Consider the following 17,075-nt stretch of genomic DNA (forward strand, 5'->3'; position numbering starts at 1 on the left):
CAGCTCTCCTGGACCTCATTTCACACTGATGGAGGCAAACAGCTATGACCAGGAGAACAATAGCTGCTTTGTTCATGCAGTAAAACAATGTGAAACTGCTCAGATCGCTCTGAATTGCTAAAATTGCAAAGTTTTATTGCGCTACATTAAATAGCTGGTCCGCAGAGCCAAGCCATAAAGCTGTTCTTAGAGGTTCCCCTCTCCCATTCACCCTCTCCCAAAACAGATGCCAACTACTTCATTAGCCACGTTTCATTAGCAAGAAAAGCGGGCGGCCAGCTGATATAAACAGAGGCAGCAACATGCCAGCATGGCTTTGGCCACGTAGGAAGGGGATGACGACACCACGCTGAGGACACCCCCAGTCCCCTCATCACCCCTCCCCTGAAGCCATAATTTTGGGAGCCTGGGGCGCAGGAGAGGCATGGGTCAGGCACAAAGGCCGGGCCAGGAGGCCCAGGGGTGGTGGTGGCAGCAGGCAGGGGTCAAGAAAGGCCCCACTGAGCCTCCTCATGGCCCTGGCGCCTTCGCCCCAGCCTCCAGCACCCGCAAAGCTGAGAGGGAAGCTAATTAGAAGGTGAGGGAGAGGTACAGGAGCAAAAGCAGAGTACTGCCTACTCGAGTGTGCTCAGGAATCAGTCCCTAGCTAGGGAGTGCTGCCCACAGAGCATGGCATCCATACTCCGGTGGAGGACAGGGAGGCAGCAGCGAGGCAGACACCAAAGCCAGCACTGGTGGGACTGCTCCTCCAGCTGCTGCAGCAGCACGGGTGGCCCCGTGCTACCACCACCACTCCTGACCCACCTGAGACCTCCAGCCCACAGCATCGCCCAGGAAATCCTCCTCTCCATGGAGGCAGGCCAACCCCAGCACAGCCTCACGTGCCGCCTGCTCACTCACAGCCTGCAAAGTTTTACCTGGGTCCTTTATTTTCTTCTCCTGCCTGACTTCAACAAACAAGCTAATTAAGCACTTAGACCCGGACCACCGTAATGAAACAGTCCAATAAATACACATATATATCCGCTAATTGAACACAAGGAAAGTTTCAGCCTAAAGTCTTTCCTCCTCAAAATGCTTAAAACTTCCCCTACCCCTTTGTTTTCTGTTTCCTATTAGGCAAAGGAACGATGTCAATAAAACCTAACAGCACTGTCTTGCTATTTAGCAGGTTCCTGTTACTATGCAAAAAAGAACTTTTGGAAGCATAAAAGATTATTCTGATGTCTGCTAAAAGGCAGATTTACTCCTGGTTTGCCATTGTTGGAAAGCAAAAGGCAGACTACCTGCAGCTGAGTTTGGATTTGAAGGGAATGAGTTCTCTTTGTTTATTCAAGTGAGCTTTGGTGATGCTGATAAGCAAGGTACACTTAAATTAAAAATGAGCACAAACAGAAAAGCATATGCTAGTTATGCAAGATATATGCTAAGTCTCAGCAAAAAACCAAAAGCATCAGCATGATTTAATAGCAATAACCAGAAAAACTAGTAGTACATTCTAGGGCACAACCACAACTGAGGGCTTTTTTTTCCACTCCATTTTTCTTCTAATATCAGCAAGGCTATTCTTTGAAAAAAAATACTGACATTCAGCTGCCAGATACTTATATAAACACAGACTGTTCTGTATATGCCAACAGAAATCACTTCAAAGTTTCATGTCTTCGAAACAGATTTCAAGCTTCAAACTACAATTTTGCACACCAGCCGTGTACACAAAGCAGCAGCCTGTTCAGCTACAATTTACACAATACATGCATCAAAGGGTTGGGCTTTTTTTGTTGCAGTTGTTAATTCTTATTTAAGCTGTATGGCAATAGAAACCATACAGTATCTATACGCAACCAGCCAACAAGACAGGTTCTCAGTAGGTCCCATCACAGCAGTACTGAGGCTCTTTCCTGGGCGTTTCTGTTTGTAGGGACTACACCTAACTGTGCCTGAGTACTCTCGAGCTACAGACAGGTGCTGAATCCAGGCTGTTAGCGAAGGATATCTCTCTGCAACACGCACACAAACATAAGACCATTTACAATTAATCTCCATACAGGCAATGTGACTCACAGTCAGTTTAAGAAACTCAATCTGCTGAGTAATTCAAACAGCTTTATTGTTAGTTGTGATGTAATGAAATCAGTCAGTCAACAGTGACAATACTGTATAAACCTCTCACATTTCAAGCCTAGATTACAGCATTTTACAAGCTGAAGCAATTATTTTCTACTGCTACTAAATTATTCCCTGTTGTGACAACTAATGTAGTTGATAAAGAACCTTTAAATGAGCTTTCAACTTCCACTGACTTACAAAATAACCAAAAAAATTAATTTCTTACCTGCAACCCAAGCTGCATGGCTGTTCTCACAGCTCTCTTACAAAGACCGTAGCAAAAGGTTGCCTTGAGCAGTAGGCAATGGCCTGAATTTTATCATCAAGTAATGAGTCTATCACAAAAATAATGACCACATGGCAGCAGCCTGCTGGATATAAATCCCTCCACTGATTAAAACTGGATTCTGGATCAATATTTAAGCAAAAATAAAAATAAACAAAACAACAAACAAACAAACCACAATGCTACATGAAAAGAAGAGTAGAAAGACAAAGCATCTGTGCTGGTCTCACTAACCATACAGTAGGATGCAAATTAATACAAAATTATTTTATATTCAAGCAAATGTAAAAAAAACTTACGGAACAGAACACTTAGCTCTGTGCAGTCAGCCACAAACATGCAGTGCCTCACCGTGCCAATGGTGAAAGCCTTGTAACGGGAGAGCCCAAGACATAGAAATAGTAAAATAAATGTTCTGTGTTTTGTGAGCTCCCCCCCCCCTCCTTCTCTGGCCTTGCTCACCCTTTCCTCCCCTAGGGCTTCAGTTCTTGGTTAACATCTCTCCAGCTGAAAATAATTGCCTGCCTCCGAAAGGCGTCTGGGACAGTGTCACCCCTTAATCAGCAGCAGGACAGCTGAGTGACGCGAGGCACTTCCACCTCCTCCCCGGAGTAATCGCACTGTCTCCGCAAGGCAGTACCATGCTGTCGAGAATTAAAATGACTTCAGATGTGGTGCTCTGCCCTAATGAGAACCATATTCCAAGCAAGGCCCCCCTCCAAAAGCCCACTTCACACTACTGCACCAGCTGCCTATTAGGACTTAGCTTATCAATACAGCTACCGCCGAGGGTCAGTCAGTCCAGGCTGCATGCAAACCTCAGGGAAAATCCATTTGCAGAAATGAACCCACAATGCTTTTGGTATACCTCGATACATACATAATCAGCAATGATCAACTGTGTTACCTCTCAATTTTTATCACAGTGTGAGCATGGTAACAAGCCACAGTAGATTTGCAAGTCGTCATGCCCTGGCAGAGGCAGGATACCAATAAAATTACCAAGAGTTATAAAACCATGGACAGATTTACAACAAAGGACATTCAAGCAGCTCTCTGCAGAAATACCTCAGAAAATAAAACCAGGTATCTATTTCTCAATGAATTGGAGAGACAGAAAGAAAAAAATGCTTGTAGGCATTACCAATATACTTGCAGCGGGTATACCGAAAAATAAACTGTGTGAATCAGAGTAACGCTAATTTCAGCTTCCATCAACTGCTGTAGCTTCACTCTAGGATGAAATGTCAGCATCTAGAAATTGTGCAGGTATGTTTCTTCAAAACAGTCACTGTCTCTTCCCACATCCTACTTGGAAGATAAAATCTAAACATGGTCTTCAATGTCCTCACTGTAAAAGAGGCACCAAAATCATCTTTACTGGCAGGACATGGCATGCTTAAATCCTGTAATTTTTTCCTTTTACCCAAAACAGCCACTTTTCTGTCCTTCATATCTTTAGCCTTCTCAGCTTAGTAAACTGACAGGTAGTCGCCCCCTTCCCTTTTTTACCCTGTGCCTTTGAGATACACGTTTGCAGCAAGACTTACAGAAAAGCATTCTCAGACATAACAGCCGAAGAGTCTGATGCAGCAAGACCACGCAGTTCATCTCGAGCTTGCTCTTCCAAATTCTGCTTCTCCTCCTCCTGTGGGGTTCCCTTTCTTCCTGCTCCAAAATATGCTGTAAACTTCCCCAAGAAGGGACCGTGTCTCCCACATGTGTTTATCTATAAACACTGAGTGCACCAAAGCTCTCCTTCAGGCCCTCAAATGCCTACCTGAACACCACAGCCGTGGTACAGGAGTAAAAACATCAATTACGCCTGAACCTGATGGCTTCGGATACTTGCAGGAAATGGAAATCGTTAATTAAGGAAATGACAAACTGTCCTATCCCAGCCCTCAGGTCCCTCCTCTCTTCACTAAAGGAACTACCTAACTTGGTTATCTTAGGGCTTGATTGCTGGGATGAGAATTTCAGGGATCGTAAAGCCTTCATATCCTCCTCCACAGCCTCTCAAAGACTCAGGCAAACCTCAGCTTGTTGCTACACAAACGTTTTAAAAAGTTCACGTTTCTGTCAATTGGAGAAGATTAAACTGCTGGTGGCTCACCCCATGCCACAGACACACAGAAATCTTCAAACCTTTTCAGAAAAGCATCAGAGAAACAAGTGAAAGCACAATGAAGGATTACAATTAAAGAGTTTTAAAAAGGGAGGAAGAAACGCTTGCTTCAGGAGACCGGAAATAAAGAGTTTTATATCCTTAAAGCGATCACATGAACATAAGAAACTTGAGAAGTGGAAACAATACGGTGACAACATCAGCAGATAGAGAAGCCCTGCCTTGCACAAGTCAGCTGGGGCGAGCCCTTAAGCGTGTGAGTCAAGACATAAGCAAGCCAGGGCTGGGAAGGGGAAGCGCCCGGGCGCCCCTGATTTTCGGAGCACTTCCTCAGCAAGCGGACGCATGCCTCCACACCTCCCCGGCCCAACAGGGCTGCCTTGCAGCCACGCCGGGCACCTCGCAGCAAGATGGGCCTGCCGCTCTGCAGGCGGCCACCCCACCACCACGGCCTGTCACGGCCCAGGCTGCTAGGCACAGCTCTGCACCGCTTTCACAGGCAGACACAGAAATGCTGCATGTGGTAGCAGAGACCCTGAGAAGACCGCCGTCACCAACCCCCAAGCCCGGCGGTGCTGTGCTGGACACGGTACGCCGTGCCCCTTGCCCTGCACGCTTCAGCCTTTGGCACGCACCCCGCTGTTGGATCAGCGCGATGAGGCCGGACAGTCTGTGCCAAGGCGGGTGGCTATCTGCAGCACGTAGTCTGCAAACAGAGCAGACGGCTACGTATACATTCGTCAGATGCTGCAGCATCAGGAATCTGAGGCACAGACAAACGTTACATACAATTCTGCTTTGTTCTACGTACTGGAAATCCTATGCATGCAACTCAATTTACATAGCTCACATGTGCTAGTCATTAAAAGTGAACTAAAATACCTACTTTGCTCCATGAATGTAAGTATCTCAACAGTTTGATATGAAATTTTAGATTAAAACAATTTACAAGCAGTTTGGTATTAAAATTTAAAGTGGCTTTAATTCTAACAAAGCCTGTGGGACATAATTGTCTGTATAAGCAAAGTATCAGCTACGCTTTTTATCAACTGCTTTGAAGTAGATGAAGTGAAACATAAAGAATTAAAACTAAATTGTATTTTAGCTACTGCTTTTCTCTTCGAATGAGCAGAAGTAATCGTCTGTTTTTATTACTGTTTTGGCCTTTGCATTTTTATACTCAAGACAATCCAGGAAACAATAAAGCTGTTTGTTCCAGTACAGGCAGTACCCACCTGATATGTTCTTGTTCACAGCAGTACAAATAGTTCCATCGATGCACTTTCAAAAAATGACTGGTAGAAAAAAGGCAGTGGCTCAAAACTCTGTATTTTTCCTCTTTGAATGCTGAAATCAGTAGGCATCACTATAGTCATTCTCATAGCAATAAAACATCTTTTTTCTTCCTATTTCCCATGAGAATCCTAATGTATGCCAGTATCACAAAGTACAGCTTCTGTAATGCGTGTGGCTTTACAGTCAACATTTGATTAATTTTAAATCTACCTTGAGGTTCCACCGTGAACAGAGGGAACTTCACAGGCGTTAGAGAATCAACATATTCATACAGCCTGAATAGCTAAGTATACCATTTTAGTATCAATACCACGTTTACAATTTTAAAGGGTATGAAGTCTTTAAACTCAAGAATTCAACAACTCACATGCATGTAACCATGAAGGATTTTCATTAGCATAAGAAAAGCTTTTAAAAAACTACTGAAGACATTTGAGCACATCTGAGGGCCTTCTTCAATCTGTGCAGCAATCACAATCCCACATGAACACCTAAACAGCCAATGTTTTCTTGGTGGTGTTGGCTGTAATGAAAGCACATTAAAAGTCTACATTGCTTTTTTCAGGCTCAGAGCTAAATCACTAAGAATATTTCAGAAGTCAACAGAAAAATATGCAAAGTCTGAACATCACATAGGTATATCTGTTCCTGTTGAGCTCTATCCAGGCATTTCAGGATCTGGATGCCCTCCCTGATCATCCAGACTTCCCAAATGCTACAGTCTGCACTACTCCAGAGCTGCCGCAGCACAACTGGATGTGCATGTTCAGATCATCAGAACTTCAAGGGTTTGAAGCTGTGCACATAAAACACAGAACAAGCTTCAACACACACTTTCAATGTGCTTCACTTCAGAACAACTCAGTTCCCCACCTCTACACACTTCCATCTGCATTTGAGAACATTTTCAAACAATATTATTAGGAGCTTGCTTGTGACATAAGAGCTTGCACTTACAGAGCTCTACATGCTCAGGATGGAGTTTTTAAAGCTCATGAAACAATTTTTTAAGACTTTAAAAAAAAAAAACAAAACAACAATTAAAGTCTTAGTCGCGGATGACAAAGACGTAAACTAACAAATGTGTTTATTATACATAACTGAACACCAGGAAAAGCATGCACATTTTCCTGATAGCTGCTGTCAGAATTAGAATCAGTCACAAAAATATGTTTAGCCACAGGAATTAGGAAGGATTTCTTTCCTCAAGCATTGACCCCGTTTACTTTCTGCATGTTACCATAGGTATCGAGTCCTCTCCCTCCCTGACACAGGAGCTGATGAAAACCTCACAGCTTTCGTTTTCCGCTGATTAAACACTACAACAAAATTACCTCAGAAAGCCGGTCCATGATTTTGGCCTTTCACTAAAAGCATTCTTTAATCACAACACAAATGACTACCCTCTTCACAGGTGTAACTGGATACGCTCAGAGTGTCTTTTATTCAGGTGGAAAGGCAACTTGAACTAATGCTTACTTCAGCCTTAAATGCAATTGTTTAACTGTGGTTAAAAACAAGAGTTGCCAAAACTACAGCTCACACCTCAGCAACTGGAAAGGAGCTCAGTGAAAGAAATCCAGAGATTTCACTCTCAGATGGGTCTTTATTTCGTCACTATTTATATACTGGGACCCATTTTCCAGCTAGCTTACGCAACCTTGGAGCTTTCTTTCCTTAGCAGATTGTTAGTGGGTCAACTTGAGCTGTTCGGTATAATATTCCCCCACACCACATTATCATTCGTTTCCAAAATGCTAACGAGCTTGCTTTGGGAGCAGACTTCAACCAGCATGTAGCTACCAGCTTCATCACTGGCCTGCCACCACCAGCTGAGCTGGCTTGCCTGCAGCACAGTGAGCAGCCTGTGTCCTCTCTGGTGCAGGGGATCCTCTCTGGGGGTACCAGGGAGCCTGCCCTGTGGCACTTCCATGGAGACCTGACCACATGAAGCTCAAACCCAGCCTCTCCCACCCTGCTTGCACAGCAGCCAAGCCTCCGACCTGGGACCAAACACCACGGTCCTCAAGGGAGATGCTGGACATGAACCTCTGGGAACGTCAGCTTTGTTCTGCTCAGAACAAATTGTCTTCCCCTCCACAGACAGAGAGGCTGCATGAGGGAACTCAGAGAGTGCACTGCTGCAATGCAAAACCCACAACTACACCGCTGCTGAACAAGCTGTCACCGCGTCACACCACACTGCTGCAAATCTTACAAATCGCCAGTCCTTTGAGACTTGTCCACACAGTAAATTTTAAGCCAAACAGCTTTGGAGACCCTGAACCAGCTCCATTCGTATCTGAGGGAGGAAGCGTGCAAGGCCAGGTTGGATGGGGCTTTGGACAGCCTGGCCTAGAAATGACCCTGTCCACGGCAAGCAGGTTGGAAGAAGTGATCTTTAAGGTCCCTTCCAACACAAACCACTCCACAATTCTGTCATTCAGCTCTGTCTGTGTCTGCAACCAGGACAGCATGTCCCATCAATACGAATGGAGACCCAGAAACCGCGCACGTCCTCGAGGAGTTTAAGCCTGGCACCCTGCTGCAGAATCCTCCCCAAACACAGCCCTGAGGGGATGCCCTCGTGCAAGGCACTGGCATCACCCAGTGTGTGCCCCAGCGTCTGCACAGGTCTTCAACCCCTCTTCCTCACCGTATGCAAGGTATAACCACAAAGCTCCTACACCTACGTGCCTCCAAAAGGGAAACAACATAAGGATTAAGCAAGAACTTTCACAAGAAGCGATTTGAGCGGCAGAATGGCTGATGGTGGGTAAAAACTGAGAACGCATAGTTATTTTAAAGGTAGGAAGGGATAAATAGGACATGGGAAGCAAGACACAGCAAAAAAAAAAAAAAAAAAAAAAAAAAAAGCCACTCTGAAGCACAGCATCTTCTAAGTTTGTAAAAGAAAAAAACAAAGCTGACTCGTCTCAGCACTACTAACATACGTTCACAATACTAGCAAATGAGCCACCCCATCACAAAACAAGCACTATATCACAAGCATTTCCTCATACTTTAGGAAGCGTAAGAAATGCAACATAAGAATATATAGCACCAAACTGTCCACACTAGTACACACACAGTGCAGCACAGAGGAGCCCTTGGGCTGTTTCCTGAGACGGAGCAGCGTACTTTTCATCCTCTGACTACTCGGAAAGACAACTGACTAACCCGAAACCCACCCTTCTGATTCATCAAATTGGTGGGAAACTCCACAGCTATGTCACGGATCCATCTGACACGGTCCTGACACCTGGATGCTCTCAGTGTGCTGCTGCCTTTCAAAAGCGTATCTAGATCCCAAGCAGTACGTCCAAGGCTACACGTCACCAGAAGACATTTTTGTTGTTTTCCCACTGAGGCAGTCACCCCATTTCTATCCTCACCTATAGTCAGTGCGGATTAGCCCGAAGCAGAACCAAATTTCAGCTGCCCCAAGTAAAAGCAGAGAAGAAATACAGCTTTATTTCATCCTTCTTCAGAGCTCCCACTGTGCCAGTCCTGACGTTACACCACAGCTTTCGACAGCATGACCATGAAATCCACTAGCACATTCAGTATTTCCCTCCATCTCCCCAGGAACGAATTGCAAGTAGCAGCAGGTTGGGGGGAGGGTGAGAAGCGGGAAGGATTAAAAAACAAAACAAAAATATAATGGCAGATTATTCCAGCAGTGGGAAACTCCCAGAAAGCCTAACGCCACGCACCCAAGCACCACACGTGAGAATCCCCAACCCAAACGGGGAGCATTTCTCCCGCAGCACTGCTATGCAACCACACGTTAAAGACCGTGCATATGGGGAAAGGAAGGAGGACTGGATGTGGAGGTACACCGGGCAGAAGCATGCCCTTCTACACAATTTGCAGGCTAGCAACCAGCCTGTATTTTCTGCAGTTACAGCTTGCGCTTCCCACTAGCATAAGGCTTTTGTGTATCAGCCATTACACTGCTTCAGAGTCTGTAATTTCGGGTCTATCTCATCTTCCTCCTCTTTAAAAACTAATTTTATTCAACACAGAAATAGCTATTTTCCCCAAACACTTTTATCAGAGGCATAAATCTTGCATAACAGACTTCAAGCACAATTTTGGTGCAAAGTACACTAATGTAAATAAATAGCAACTAAATTGGTGGAGTAATGTCAGTGCAGCTATGATCAAAGTCAGATTGCTATCTCCAGAACACTGCATTTGCCCCGAAATGTCATCTCGAAGCCTACCAAATGGGGAAGGGACAGCTGCGTTCCTTATAAAACCTCCACACTCCAAGGAATGTAAATAAGGGATATTGTTAAAGCGAAAGACCTAGTTAAAGCTTTACATTTGTAACGTTTAAAAGGTTTTCCCCTCCTTTTTGTATCTTTAATCAAAGGTTATAAATGTTTAAATGATGGCCGTTGCCATGGAAATGGGCAGGCCAGGAGCTCTCTGTGGGAACCTCAAAGCCTCCTCCACCGCCTAGCGCTGCGTAATGACAGGGTCACATTAACACCTCTGACTCTCAAAGCCCATTTGTTGCATGGAAATTAACACAGCTGACTCCATTCACCTTCTGCAGGCAAACATTAACTGCTCCTGCTGAACCCACTTCCTGCCGCCCTTGCCCCTTCCCGGACACGCGCCCGGTCCATGCCAGCACCATCATTTCGGCAGCAGCAAATCCATCCCCAGCGCCCTCTCCAAACGCCAACCAGAAACCCAGAGTGCAACGGGATGCTTCACGTGATCAAAGGCATCACTCCACAATCTGTGAAGAATTTATTTTTTTTTTCCAAAGCTACTGAAATGCAACAAATTTGCATCCTCTTCTAGAGGATGGAGGCATAGCTATGAAGAAAAACAGAGGCAGACATGCAGTGACAGGAACTGAACCTCTCATAAAAGCCAACAATTAAATTAAAGAACAGAAGACAGGCTCTGAATAATGGTTACTTTTTTTCCCCTGGTGACTATCAGTGCTAAAGCAGGAAAAAAGAAGTTCTTAAAAACCTCAGTGGAATTCCTGATTATCAGCATGCATCATTAGACTTGCAATCAATTTATGCACATGGGAGGCCCATTTCAGGGCAAATGTAAGCAGATACTTCAAAAAAAAATTTTTTTTTAAATCCAGATAAGCAAATTCATCCATTTTAGAATATATACATATCAGTATCTTCATACTGTGAGCAAACGCTAATCCAAGATTTAATATGCAGGCATTTGATTCATATAGTATGAACTGTATGTGGAGTTATTTCATTCAGCCTCTGCCAATGCAATAGTAAATTCCTCTGACATGTAGAGTGTGTGAGAATCAAAATATACTTAGTTACTTCTTTGTGTATTTGAAAAAAAATATTTGCGTAGCATCTACCCTTGTTGAAGGCAATTAGTCAAATATCTTAACCGGAATGCTGTAAATGTATCCGTACGGATGGGGTTTTCTTTATTATTATTATTTAATTCTTCTGGGAGATAGAATTGCACAGAGAGGAAAGCTCTTAAGCCTACGAAAAGGCCTGTCTTACATATTTATCATACAATCCCTCAAAACTAATTCCTGTGCAAAGGAAGTGAAATGAAAAGGCCATTATGTGTCCCACTTACCTAGAAGATAATCAGGATGACCTTTCAGAGCAGTTTATCAATTCCACTGACACCTGGAGTAAAGACATCGTCATATTCAACTGGACAGTGAATTTATTTCAGTAGGGCCCAGCACCTAGGCTTGTTAACTGCAAATTTTTGACAACCCTAATAATTTCAAGAACAAAAAGATGGTTATTCTCTCTCACCTAAATAAGACTAGATTTTAACAGGAAAAATAAATAAATAATGTAATTCTTACTCTGGTTCAACTGACAGATACTTTTCAGTGAGTTTGCTTTTTTTTTTTTTTTTTTTTAAATTAGTTCCATCAAAGGTGTTAATTTTCTTTACACCTGGAGTTGTGATGGACGACTCACTTTCTGACAAATGGATCCTTCAGGTAGGGTAGATCTGCAAGACAAATACAGAGGGGGAATCTGTGTGCTTATACATACACATCTTTAGCAAATCCTTAGTAATTATGCAACTGCCGGGCAGAAACAAGAACGCCAAAGTCTTTGCCTCTGGTCACTTCATGCACTTTTTTTTTTTTTAAATCAAAAACACAGAAGTGTGGGAGAGAAGAAAGCTCTGCTAGCCTGACATCACTCCGGCAGACTTCTACATCCGAAATGACAACCGAGAGCATTACTGAGCTTTTGTATTCACTCCAGCTTTTCTGCTGATGAATTTTGGGAGAAGCTGGGAGGGTGCACTCAAGAGGGAACCCCATCGTGCAGGGAAAGCTCTGCAGGTGTACCCCAAAGGCAGCAATGCTGCACCACGCAGATGCATGAGAGGGGCCTGGGCCGTCGATTACGAGCTCCTGCCTGCAGCAGGCTCCTCTGTTTTCAAAGGCTTTGCAGACAACTGTTACTGCGCTCAGATCAAATACAGATTTACAGGCAGAAACATCTCACGGCCCACACTACGACGTCTGGCAAGAATTAGGAAGGCCACGAGGAAAATACAAGCTGGAGCTTAGAGGGAAGCGTAGTAAATGTACTGTTAGGACAGGCTGGAAAAAGACTGTCCATATTCCCAGCAGGTCCAGTGGGAGGTATGCCCTCCTTCCACAAGCTGTGCCCTTCCAACACCCCAAAAAAGTGGTTTCACCAAGTGGACATGTTCTCCTTGTGCTAACAGCTGGGGCTTTGCTTGCCACAGGCGATCCATAACACAGCTCCTGAATAAACTCAAGCACTGAAGGATAAGGTAAAGTGCACAGGTTATTTTTGATATGCAATATTGATGCATGTTCCTTTTGCTCTGGATTAAGCAGCGGCTAGAGATCCAGAGAGCAAGCCAGCGCTACCCACGTGCACGTGACAGCTTCGCACACCAGCAGGCACAGCAGGTTTATTCTTTCCTACTTCCACAGGTTGCAACAGAACACGTTTCACAGAGTTAAATTACCACATCTCACGTGTCCTCACAGAAACTTCACACAGCCTATGTTATACTAAATGATGTAAGAAACAGATAGCTGCTTCTGAAGCAGTTCCAGCTTGGGGGTTTAACCACTGCAAGCCTCAGGAAAGCCAAGCACAAGCTCACAGATCTGGTTTATGACATAGATTCATAGGACACTTTTTTGAGAACAAAGTCCGCATAGTTCCACTCTCCCCAAAGCACATCACATTTAAAATGGGAGAATTGAAACATAAATCCAAGACCTTTCACATCTCTAGGGCTCTCCCCTACATCCTGCATTGTTTTTCCAGTAGCAGCCAACTATAATGTATTATCTCTTTCAGTGAAAATGAGAACAAAGACATTCTTTTAAAAAAAATTAGCCTCCACTTTTCTATGCGTCCCTTTGTATATACAATGACAAAGTTCAGAGAGCATCATTTGTTTATGAAAAAAAAAATCAAGCACAACTGAGCATATACATATAAAAAGCAATCATCTGGGGCAAGAATAATGCCTGCTTTATATCAGGGGAAGGAGGAAAAACTCAGCAGAAACACAGCTACAGGCTGCCCTGGAAAACTACTCCCGAACACAGTGAGAGCTATAATCACGTTTCATGCATTTCTCCCCCTTTTCCTCCTGCCCTGCCACTCGCGGAGCAGGCAGTACCTCCCCACGGCACCTCACCTTGCTCCTGCGGTCCCCCTCCTACATGAGGGCGAAAGGCTTGCAGGAGTTCCTGCTCCCCTGCCCGCTCTCCCAGCGGAAACACCCTCCTCTATACGCCCTGCCTCGCTTTGTGCATCATCTTCTGTCCCCCAGCCCAGCGAGCAGATGCACTCAGGACCCCTTTGGCTTCCCAGCCCAGTAACTCCAGGCACTCCTGGTCAGCTCCATGGAAGAGCTCCATCACGTACAAGTCCGGTGGGAATGCACATCACCCTCTTCCTCCTCCTCCTCACGGTGCCGAAAGCATGCTCTGAGGAGAATGGGCAAGTAGCACGCAGCTGGCCTGCCCTTGCAATGAGGCCAACAGGTACTGATTTCGCAGCACGGCATTCAATCCTCTTTGGCTTGCCTCATATATAGGCTAACACTAATTTTTTAAGAGGATCAAGGCAGAAAGTGCCTCGTGGATAATGGGTTCACTGCTGTACACGAACAGAGAGAAAAAGAAACAGGTGGAAGAGGCGGGAAAGACTGCAAGATGATCATTATTTCCGTATCGTTAACAGACTTGGTCAAAACTTGATACAAGGTTTTCAATTAACTTTATTTACTGCCCTCAGAAGGCTTTCTTATCTGCTCACACTGACAGCCCAAGTTCATGTTAATTTGCCACCTGTTTTGTTTCCCCTTAGTACTTCTAGACTACGTTCTTACAGCTCAAGTGTGCTGCTTTGTGCTTCGAAACACCTACCGTCAAAAATCTGGGAACTGCAGTGCTGCCAACACACATGCCCCCTCACAGCAAATACTACATATAAATATATAGTTATGTATTTTTTCCTACCTCTCTCACTCTCCTCCCTGTCCAAAAAGTACCAACAGGATCAAAACTGAATGTCTGCTTATTGACTCATGCCATTTTCCGAAATCTGCCTGTGCTGCCAGTTCTGCTAGCTCTCCGGGCAGCAGGGCACCCGCATCCTTTCAGCACTCACAGGCTCCTTGAGGCACTGGATGCCAAAAAGCCACTCTGCAGCCACTTTGTCCCCCTGGAAACAAGACCCTGGAGAAACCAGCAGGACCTCCCCTGCTCTTTTTGATATGCTTCCACCCATCTTCCTTAGGGACTCCGAGCATAGGGCTGCGCAAAGCCAGGTGATGACAGCCTTACAAAAAGCTTCATCATCGTCATCAGAGAAACAGAGAGTGAGAAAGGAAGAGGGGAGAGCTTCAGAGAGAGCACAACCAGGTGCAGGAGGCAGAAGCACATACAGGTGTGCCCCTCTTGGGCCAGCCAGCAGCCCAGCTGGGCGCATCTTTCTTCAGCAGGCAGCAGCAGAGGACCAGGCACAAGAAACAACATCCCCGAGGTGTTCGGTATCACCACAATGATGAAGATTGAACACTCATCTTAAACTTCCAGCACAGGAATTTACACGCAGGTGCTAAAATAAAAGAAAGAACCTTTGAAGGATGCACAAGGGAAGTTTATGATCTGTTTTCCTTCTTTTTGTTGCCACCCCTAAAACACCACCCTCTCTGTCATGTGCTACCAGGAACGCACTCCTCTGTTTCATGAGTTTTTCCAAAAGTAAGCCATGCTGAAGAATTATCTCGCAGCTGTGTCTTTAATTAAACTTTAGAGGAAGGCGTAGTAGGGTAGCATCCATTCACAAATAACACTTCCATGGTCGCACGCCTTCAGAAATGACTTTTCAACTCATTTAAATCACAGAATAATCTGAGCTTTTGCAAGATCCAACATTTGGAAGCATCAAAGGCTTACAAGAAGTGTTACTAAATCTTGGCAATTACATCTCCCTTCCCTCACCACTATCCATTTCAAGCTATTTTTGCAGAGCAAAAGCAGGGATAACCCATCTCATCCTTGGACTCTGATGGGAGATGACTTGCCTTAGACCTATGTGACCTGGTGGCAGGGCGTCAGCCCGTCCCTCACCCTCGTGGGACCGCAGCCTACGTGGTGTAACGCTGCAGCTGCAGCCATGCATGCAGGCTCAGGAAAGGTTATCGAGCATTTTGTGTGATAGCTGCTTGCACGGGGGGAAGAGAGGGCCCCGACTCATACCACCAGCGAAGGGAAGGAGCACAGCACATCAGAGGACACCTCCGAGCACACCTGTACGCACGCTGCCCAAAGAAGCCGCCCATCAGCCCCGCGGCTCTGAACCAGAGCCGTCCTCAAAGGCTGACAGCACATGGCTCCTTTCGGCGGGGAAGGAGCTACCACCCTCCCTCCCCACCAGCCACCCGGGCCTTTTGTTTCTATTTCAAACCACACGAAAAGGAGACACGAAATTCAGCTGCAGACCTGCCTGGGTCAGTACGAGGGCTGGCAGCTCTCGCCAACACCCTCAACGCACCTCTGGGTGCGCACAGCTTTTTTTTTTGGGGGGGGGGGGGGGTGCATTATTTGCTCCCGTGGCTGAGAAGTCCCGCTGGAGACAGGCTTCATCTGCCAGCGCAGCTCCACAGCAGCAGAGCCTGGTTTCTACCCGTGGCCAGCATGCATGCAGGCACCTCGCTGCTGGCTGGCTTCTGGGGGCAGCGGCGCTGCGGGAAGGAGCGCCCAGCGCCCACCCGCACCCTGCCAACACCCCCGCCCGTCCCGGGGGCCTCGCAGGGCAGCAGGCTCGGGCGGGAGGGCAGGGGGAGGAGGGCAGGGGGGCGTCCGGCCAACAAGTGCCCGCTGCGGGGTGGGCGCCACGAAATGGAGCCGGGCTCCCAGGACACCCGCAGCGGGCAGGGGACGCGCGAGGGGACAGCCGGGGACAGCGCGGGGCGAGCAGCAGCCGCCCGCACCCCCCCACCCACCCCAGCAGCAGGTGCAGCGCCCCCAGCCCACGCGTGCCCGTGGGTGGGGGTCTCCCCGCCGCAGGCCCCGGCACCCACCTCGGCTCGGCTCGGCTCGGCTCGGCGGCTGCAGCCGCCCTGCTCCTGCTCCGGCTCCGGCTCCGGCTCCTGCGGCCCCGCTGTGAGCCCTGACCCCGCGCCGGGCGCTGCTCTACCTGCGGCGGCGCGGAGCCGAGCGGGGCTGGGCCGGGCCGGGCTGCCGGGGACGGGGGGGGGCTGCCCGCATCGCCCGGCCCCCGCCCGCCTCGGCGCCTCCCCGCCGCGGGGTGAGCCCCCGCAGCCCCCTCCTCCCGGCGGCGAAGAGGAGGAGGAGGAGGGGAGGAAGGAGGAGGAGGAGGAGGAGGGCCGGGTGCCCGCGTGTAACAAGTTTGGGTTGCCCCGCAGTATGGCGGCCGCCCGGGCTGTGGTTGTGTTCCCCCTGCAGGGCGGCAGGCGAGGCCCAGCGCCTGCCATTTGTGAGGGGCACGGCGGGGAAACGCCACCGACACCAACAGGCTGGGTCAGCGCAGCCCCCCGCAGCCCCTCAGGATCACACACCACCGGGGCGCCAGGTCCGGGGCCTCCCTCGGGAAGCGAGCACCACAGCCGGGCAGGAGAGCGTGGGGAGATGCTGTCCTCGGCAGGGCGAGGGGCACGTCCCACCCTTTACCTGTCCGCAGCGTGGAAAAGGGTCGCGCAGCTGGGCAGGAAAACCCCCAGTGCAAATGCAGTGGCAGG

The 17,075-nt window shown here is 47.2% G+C and overlaps 1 protein-coding gene across 10 annotated transcripts in view; it reads right to left on the reverse strand.

Moving 5' to 3' along the window:
• Positions 1–16,700, reverse strand: part of SEMA4D (semaphorin 4D) — a 96,517-nt gene extending 79,817 nt beyond the window's left edge. For 6 of the 10 annotated variants that reach the window (XM_084305284.1, XM_084305285.1, XM_084305286.1 and 3 more), the window contains exon 1: positions 16,398–16,700. The gene's annotated coding sequence lies outside the window, so the exon portion shown is untranslated. Of the gene's footprint in view, positions 1–11,417; positions 11,565–11,658; positions 11,811–16,397 lie in introns of all 10 variants that reach the window. The other 4 variants (XM_084305292.1, XM_084305287.1, XM_084305288.1 and 1 more) reach the window with 3 other exon arrangements.
• Positions 16,701–17,075: the final 375 nt, after the last annotated feature.

Source organism: Netta rufina (genome assembly GCF_964035555.1).
Source record: "Netta rufina genome assembly, chromosome: Z".
Classification (NCBI taxonomy): Eukaryota; Metazoa; Chordata; class Aves; order Anseriformes; family Anatidae; genus Netta; species Netta rufina.